The sequence below is a fragment of the Macrotis lagotis genome, chromosome 2, assembly GCF_037893015.1.
Source record: "Macrotis lagotis isolate mMagLag1 chromosome 2, bilby.v1.9.chrom.fasta, whole genome shotgun sequence".
Lineage (NCBI taxonomy): Eukaryota > Metazoa > Chordata > Mammalia > Peramelemorphia > Peramelidae > Macrotis > Macrotis lagotis.
The window spans coordinates 182,014,658-182,023,393 of NC_133659.1; the positions used below are offsets into that span (position 1 = coordinate 182,014,658).

The window sequence follows — 8,736 nt, forward strand, 5'->3', positions numbered from 1 at the left end:
CCTTGGTATTTTCATTTTAGGATCCCTTTCAGGAGGGGTATCAATATATTCTTTCAATTATTATTTTGCCCTCTGGTTCCATGATCTCAGGGCAGTTTTCCATTCCTAAATCCTGTAATATTAAGTCCAGGCTTTTTTCTCTTCAATGTTTTCAGGAAAACCAACAATTATTAGGGTGTATCACCTTGATCTATTGTTGATGTTAGTGGTTTTGCTGATGAGGTATTTTCATTTTGTTCCATTTTTTCAGTCTTTTGCTTTTGTTTAACAGAATTTTGTTGTCTCATGGAGTCATTATTTTCCACAGATTCCATACATTTTTTAGAGAAGAAATTTCTTCTTTTATCTTTTGCAACTCCTTTTCCAATTGGTCAATTATATTTTTGAAGGAGTTTTCCATTTAACCAAGTGTAGTTTTGAGAGGATTATTTTCTTGTTTTATTTGTCCACTTGTGTTTTCCAAGGATTTATTTTCTTGTAGTGAGATGTTAATTTTCTCTTTCAAGGTGCTAATTTTCTCTTGAGCTTCTTTTGCCAATTATTCCAGTTGAGTTTTAAACTCCTTCCTGATTTCTTCGAGGAAGTATTTCTGTGCTGGAGACCAATTCATATTCTCCTTAGAAGTTCTAGATTTCTCTGGGTTATTATCTGTGCTTTCAAAGTCATTCTCAATAGAACCCCCCCCCCCCTTACCTCTGGTCTTTCTTCATATTCCTAGGATCTTGTGTTGGGTGGGGGTGTCTGGCTCTCAGAGGTTTGCTTCTGAAATCTTTAGAGGCTTTATTCTCTCAGCTTAGTAACTGCAAGTAGGCCAGTCAGTAGGGGATGCTGGTTGCTTTCTCTGGAGTGTTTGAGGCTCTCTCCCTAAGCCTGAAGGGAGTGTGGGGAAGCAGCAGGGTCTGAATTATCCTTGTACAATATGGGTTGGGCCCTGGCAGAAGTAGCTAATCTCCCTTTCACCTGAGAGAGATCTGCTGCCCACACCTGAGCCTGGTGTGTGGGTGGGGCTACTGCTGTGTTTCTTTGGGGAAGAGAGCTCTGCTAAAAGTATGGAGCTCAGGGCCCCTGAGCCCATTGGATTGATGTCCAGCCATGTTCTTCAACAATCTGTGCAGCCTGACTGGAACTGACCAGACCTCTGCTCCCCCAGACAAAGATTCCACCTCTAAATTTGGTCCACAGACCCGCTACTCACCAAAGCCTCCAAAGTTAAGCCTGGTCCTCTGGCTTCACCCTGCCCCCGCTGGCTCTCTGTTCTCCATTCCCATTTATCCCATTGTCCTTTGAGACAGACCTTTTGGTAGATGTTCTTCTCCTAGATTCTCTTTCTGGGTTTTGTTGATCAAATTTCTGTTATGAGATTTGTTTCATGCTATTTTTTGAGGGGAAACCAGGAGACCTCTCTTCTCTCCACCATCTTGGTCGGAAGTCTGCATGTCTATATTTTTATAACTCCTCTAACATCAAATATCTCCTTCTTTTCTCATCTTTGCCAATTTGGGGAGTATGAAGCAAAACCTTAGAGTTGTTTTGATGTACATTCCTCTTGATATTATGATTTATATTATTCTGCCATATTAATAACTCTAAATATGTGCTTGTTGAATTGAATCAAATTGCCCTTAAACAAATAACCCATCAACACAATCATCATTCTTTGAAGCCATTCATCAATTTAACATCTGCTAGCAAAGGTCTAGCATTCATAGTCTCCAAAGGCTCATTAAATTGTCTGATTAACTCCCATTTTTCAACGTTCTTCCTCTTTCTTCCTCCATGCTCTTAAATACATAACTGAAATATTAAAAAGTATGTGTCCATCAATTTTTATAATATTATACACAATATTTATATGCCAATGAGACACAGGAGCTTTAAAGATCCCTGCAGTTGTATAGAGAGGAATTGATTTTATCCAGTAAGGGTGGGGGGGAAGATGGATATCACTCTTAGAAGTTAACTTTCTTATCCCTCTAGCACCAATCCCAAATTCATCCTAAATAAACATTTTCTTCTCTCTGTGTACATTATTTCTTATTATATCATATTATACCACAAAGTATCACAGGATTCTACATTTAAGTTTTAAAGGACCTTGGAAAAGATTTAGCCCAACCTTTCATTATACAGATGAAGAAACTGAAGCCTAGAGAGATGACACAGATTCACCAAATAATAAGGATTAGTTTTCACTGTATCATATTTCTATATGACAAAATTCCTATTTTGTATCCTGAAATTCAAGCCATTTCACAAAGTGACTTCAACTAAATTCTCCCACTAGCTGACATAGAATCTTCCACTTTAACCAAACCAATCTAATCACTGAATTTCAATGTGCCTCATAAATTTCTATCTCACTGTTTATTCTGATACCTCTAACTGCAAGCCTCCATGTTTTATTTTAAGTTTAACTCATACATTAAGGTCAACCTTACCTCTCCTGCTGAAGGTTTCTCCAGACATCCAGACCACAATGATCTTTTTTTTTAATTTTTTAACTTTTTTAAGGTTTTTTGCAAGGCAATGGGGTTAAATGGTTTGCCCAAGGCCACACAACTAGTAATTATTATTAAGTGTCTGAGGTCAAATTTGAACTCAGGTACTTCTAACTCCAGGGCAAGCACTCTATCCACTGTGCCACCCAGCTGCACCCACAATGATCTTTTAAGCTTCTTAATCATTATAATGTTACAATATTTAATCTCTTTGATCTTGGCAGCCTCTGAACACCTTTATTATTACAATCCATTCCAGTCATTTGCTAGTTAGCATATATTTCCTTCTGAGCTCTAGCAAAGTGCCTTCAGAATAAAAAGTACACATTAAATGATGATAGCTGAGGTCAAACTTGGCCCACATTAAAAGAGGCATAGCTTCCAGGAACAAGGAAGCATTATTCTCACTGTGTTCTCACCTTATTAGACCTCATTCAGAGTTCAGTGTTCAGATGTGGATAGCATAGTTGAAGAAGGACCTGGATAAGCCGGAAAAATTCCAGAAGAATGCAATAATTATGATAAAAGTTTTTAAATGTATGTCATATGAAGCTCTATTGATGGATCTGTGGATGCCTCACCTGAAGAAGAGAAGACAAGTAGTGACATGAAAGATTTTCTTAAATGGAGATTTATATCATGTAGAAGAAAAATGGTAGGTGTTTTGTTGGACTCCATAGAGCAGAATCAAAAAGACTGAGTGAACATTGAAAGGAATTAAAATTTTTATGTCAAGGGGAAAACAACAAAAAAGGCAATTTACTAATGATTAGAGCTTCCCTATAGTAAAACAAGATATCTCAAGAAGTAGTAGGCTGTTGCTCCTTAGAGGTCTTCACGTAGGGATTAATTACTACTTGCCAAGAATGTTATGCTATATATATTGTGTATGAGAACTTTTTTTAAATCAATAAACTCCTTTGGGCATATGCCTAGCAATGGAATCTGAATCAAAAGTATGGCCATTTTTTGTCACTTTATTTGTTAATTATAAATTGGTTTCCAAAATGGTTTTGCTGATTCACAAGCTTGATATTCTTTGGGATATATATTAAATTAGAAATCCACTATAGTCCACATCCATTCTCAAATTGTGTGAATTCTGTAAGTTTATCTGGGACAGTTGATTTCAGCACTGAACAGGGAAAAGAAAATGAGCTACTTCCAGGAAGTTGTAAAATTTCTTTAAATAATACCAAAATATCATGAAAATAAAGGGACATATTTTTAATACTAATAGTCTATTGATGTTGCTATATAGTGCAAAAACATGGAAGAAAATAGATTCCAAAGAACTGAATATGTATATCTTGTAGAACATATGTGATGAGTGTAAGGAAGCTGAAATAAATCAAAATAAGGAAACCTAAAGAGATAAAACAAGTAAAAGATGATACCAGGTAAAACTGAGAAAAGAATAAAAATGAAATAATCACTAGGTGAGGGGGGGAATATAATTTAATGGGCCATAGTACTCTACTTCTTACTCATGATGCTAGGAGAAATCCAGTCTAACCACTGGCAGAACAGATGGATTTGATGTTGTAAAATTAGGGTAGAACACAGTCAAAACTGATACAGAATGAACAGGTATTAATGGGCTACAATTTGAATTATTTCACGGAATATCCAAATAGATAGGTTCACAGATTTGTTTGAATATGGAAATATATAATATGTCAGATATTTTAATTATTTTTTTAATTTGTGTGTGTGGGGAAGCTAGGAGGCACAGTGGATGCAGGACCTGGAGTCAGGAGGAATTAAGTTCAAATATGGCCTCAGGAATTCAATAATTACCTAATTGTGTGACCTTGGGAAAGTCACTTAACCCCACTGTTATGTAAAAATCAAAGAAAAAAAGAAAAGAAAAGGAGAAAGTTTGTGTATGGAAATAGATAGATAAATACATATTTAGAAATACATACATTTTTTATCTTCATTTTTCCCCTTCCCTACTGGTGAACAATGTAAATCTTTGTTTTTCAAAGAAAAAAAATAATAAAACCAAACACAATAACAATTAAATTTAATGATATATACATTATTCAATAATTACAGTCTTTAACTTTTGCAAAGATGAAATATTAAATACTATAAAAAGGGAGAATTATAAAAGAAAGAAAAATTGGGTGTGCATGTCCATTTAAAAACCATTTAGGAGCTGCCTTTTAATACCTACCTAGTATTTGGACTGTGGAAAGTTAGAAGGTTCAAGTCCCACGTGAGGGATGAGTCTGTTTGACTATTTCTGGGGCACTTTTTAGATTTCTAGGCCTCAGAAACCCAGGACCCCTTCTTTGGAGGAATGACTAGAGAAGAGGATGATGAAGATGAGGAGGAGGAAGAAGGAGTCACAGGTTTGGAAGTCCCAGTTCCCCTGATCACTTCACTTTTGGTTTTAGTTTTGCTCTTGTAGATGAGATAAGGTCTCTGTGATAACTTTGGCTTTGACAAACTGATTCCAAATTTCAACCAAATTTTTGGAGACATGGGGGCCTGGATCCTGCTCTCCAAACCCCCTGAACTCCCAGGTCTAGAGTCAGTGGCACCAAATGAGGAATGGAGGGAGATCATCCAGGATTTGATGCACAAGACCCCAGATAGTCCTCAGTGTAGGATTTTCTGTGGGGCCTCAGAGAGTGATAATGGGACCCTCATCTCCCAAAATAGTCCTAGACTGGGACTCCCAGAGGCCTTTACATGGGTTTGATGATGTGGTCAGACTCTTATGTTCAAATCAGACAAGATAAGGATCTTGGTTCCCAGATCTAACAAGAGAGCCTGGGTAAAGCCCTATAGCACCAGCCTAAATCAGAAACATCTTCATTATCAAAATAACTGGACTAGATAGGACACTGTCATAGATAGTGAGAGCCATAAAGAAACTACAGCACTGGAAGAGAAACAGAGATGGTAGTTCTAGAGATGATTCAGGCACCCCATGACCTCCAGACTTGGGGGACAGTTATTTCAACCTGGATTCATTCCTAGGACAAGGGTTGTGGTCTTGGTAACCCAAGTTGACTACATGGAAAATTTCATCCCTCTCCTCTTTGCCCTATTCTTTGCCATCTGGGGCTCCTGATACCACTCATTAGTAGCTTTCTCAGTTGCTCCTTTTCTCGCAGTGATTCCTGGGACAGGGCAAGGTGGGGTGGGGGTGGAGAATATTGTGACAGGTGAAGGAAAAGATATTTTCTGGTCTTCCCCTCCACCCCATGCCACCCCCCCAAAATAAAATCTTCATTTATGCTAAAGAAAAACAACCCAAAAAATCATTCAGGGGAGAGCAGACACAAGATGGTAAACTACAGAAAGCAACCACATGAATTATCCTAGCATTTCACTCCAAATGACTTTAAAATAACTCCTTAAGTTATAGAGAAGGCAGAGTAATGAATACATGATAAAATCAAAAGGAGGGAAAAAAGAAAATATGAAATATCTTATCAGAAAAACAATTAATGAAGAAAATAGATCAAGGAGAAATAATTTGAGATATTGAGCTATCTAAACCCCATGACCAAAAAAAGGAAATTGGACATCATATTGTAAGAAATTGAAAAGGAAAACTGCCCTGATACCTTAGTTCCAGATGGTAAAACAGAAATTGAAATAGTCTACTAATCACCTCCTAAAAGAAATCCCAAAATGAAAACTCTCAGCAATGTTATAGTCAAATTTCAGAGTTCCCAGGTCAAGAAGAAAATATTTCAAGCAGTCAGTAAGAAACTAAATTTTATGAAGGCACAATCAGGGTCAAATAAAATTTAGCAGATTCTACAATTAAAGCACTAGAGGGCTTCAATTATGATATTCCTGAAGGCAATGGAGCTAGGATTATATTCAAGAACAATCTACCAAATAAAACATATAACCCTTTGGACATTAAAATGACTATTTAATGACTATTTATTCATAAAATCCATGCAACTCCTCCTTAGTGTCAAAACTCCCATCCATTAGCTTGTCCTCATTTGTATTTGATGGAACTTTCAATTATTCCTGATAAAAATATCAAAACTGAATAGGGGTGGCTAGGTGGTGCAGTGGATAGAGCACCAGCCCTAGAGTCAGGAGTCTCTGAGTTCAAATCCAGCCTCAGACACTTAATAATTAGCTGACTGTGTGGCCTTTTGCAAGCCTCTTAACTCTACTGCCTTGCAAAAACCTAAAACCAAACAAAACTGAATAGAAAATTAGTCATTCAAACAAAATGATAAAAGAGCACAAAAAATGTAAACAAGAAAGAGTAATCACAAGAGACCAAAAAAACTAAACTGTTTATATTCCTATAGGGAAAATGATCTATGTAACTCCCAAGAACTGCATCATAATTAGTGCAGTTAGCGTCTTTCTCTACTTTGCAGGACAGCTAGGTGGCAGAGTAAATAAGGTGCCAGTCCTGAAGTCAGGAAGATTCTTCTTCCTAAGTTTGAATCTGTTCCTCCCACACTTACTATCTGTGTGACCTTTTAGTTTCTTTTAGTTTTTCTTTTAGTTTCTTCATCTATAAAATGATTTGGAAAATGAAATTGTTCATTACACTAGTACCTTTGCCAAGAAACCTCCAAACAGGATCACAAAGAGTCAGACGTTACTAAAATGCCTGAACAACAACAAAGACAAAAGGCATAAATGTAAGTTGATTATGTTGAGATGAACTCCAAAAACAAAAAGGAGTCAGAAAAAGAAGTTCATTAGGAGAAAAGGAAATGGTGAGATAGAATAAGGTAAATTTCATTGCCTAAAAGAGATTTACAAAGAAGATTTTTATACTGGAAAAAATGGGGAGGGATGAAGACCACTGACTAAACCTTATTTTTCATAGGAATTATTTCAAAGTGGGAAGAATATATTTGCAAGCTCATTTGGGCAAAGAAATCTATCTTATCCAAAAGATAAATAAGAGGAGTAGAGGATAGGGGATATGGGGAGAGAGGTGATAAAAGGAAAAGCAGATTAAGAAAAGAAATGGACAGAAATAAAACATACTTTTGAGGGCTAGCACAATAATAGAGAGAAGGACAAACATTAGAAAACAGAAGGATGGAAATATGATTAGGAATCAAAAATCTGAATATGAAATGGATAAGTTCAACCACAAAATGGATCTGTAAAGCAGAATGAAATAGAAACCAGAATTCAACAGCATGTTGTTTACAAAAGACACACTTGAAACAGAAAGACTCAAAGACTTTTAATAAAACATGGGTAAATGCTTGCCAGCAATGCTCCAACGGTGATGAAACTGAACTTTAAATTGATTCTAAAAAGGATAGTTATGAAACTCTATTGATTAGACTGGCATCTAAAAACCCTGAAGTCTGTAAATTTTTGGAAGCAAAACTGAAATTATGCACATGAGGGGTGTCTGTGACTTTCATTGCTGATTAAATTATGCAAATGAATCTTGAATATAGGAAGAGGATGAAAAATAATCATTATGACTAAGACATTATTACTGAACACATTCATCATTATTCACTAATGCCAAAAGTATATTTTCTTCAAAGTAGCTACCAAAAGAAGGGTCACCCATTTGTCAAAATGGTAAACCCATTCTGAAAATTGTTGGGCTATGAACTTAGTTGCTGAACTAAGAGATTCATAATTCAGATCAAGATTCTAGTTGAATTAGGAGAGGAACCTTATTATGTCATTATGCTGAATGTTCCCAGTAGCATGCTTAAGTTATTTGCTTTATTATTTACTGATTTTGGCCTCAAATTTAAACCAAATACTTTCTAGAATAATTTCTATTGGAATCATGAAAAGAGGAGCACTGGACCTGAATTAAAGAGTTGAAGTTTATGTTGAATGACATGGGCAACTTAGTTACTCTCTCTAAGTCTCAGTGTCCAACTTTGTAAAGTAGAAATAATAATACTGGCACTTCCCACTTCACAGACTTGTTATAATATCCTTTGTGTTGTATTAGTTCAGTTCTTAAAATTTAAGATCAAATATAAATAAACAGATGTTTTTACCAAGAAAATAGTCACATGCCCACAGTATTATCTTATCCCTGATGAAGGGATTGATCAACTAAAATGTTAATCAGTTTTGGCCTGGTATCATCTCCTATTTCTTTAGTAAGAATTAATAGCATGATAATTATTGACATTAATCTTTTCTTCAGTTCTTTATCACTACCCCAGTATCAATCTTACTTATATAAAATTATAAATTCAATTCAGTATAGTATTAACTGTCAACATTTAAAGTAAATGAA

At 35.8% G+C, this 8,736-nt stretch overlaps 1 pseudogene; it reads left to right on the plus strand.

The window, feature by feature from the left end:
• Positions 1-1,092: 1,092 nt before the first annotated feature.
• LOC141512035 (HCLS1-associated protein X-1 pseudogene) lies at positions 1,093-5,515 on the plus strand (annotated as a pseudogene).
• The last annotated feature ends 3,221 nt before the right edge of the window (positions 5,516-8,736 follow it).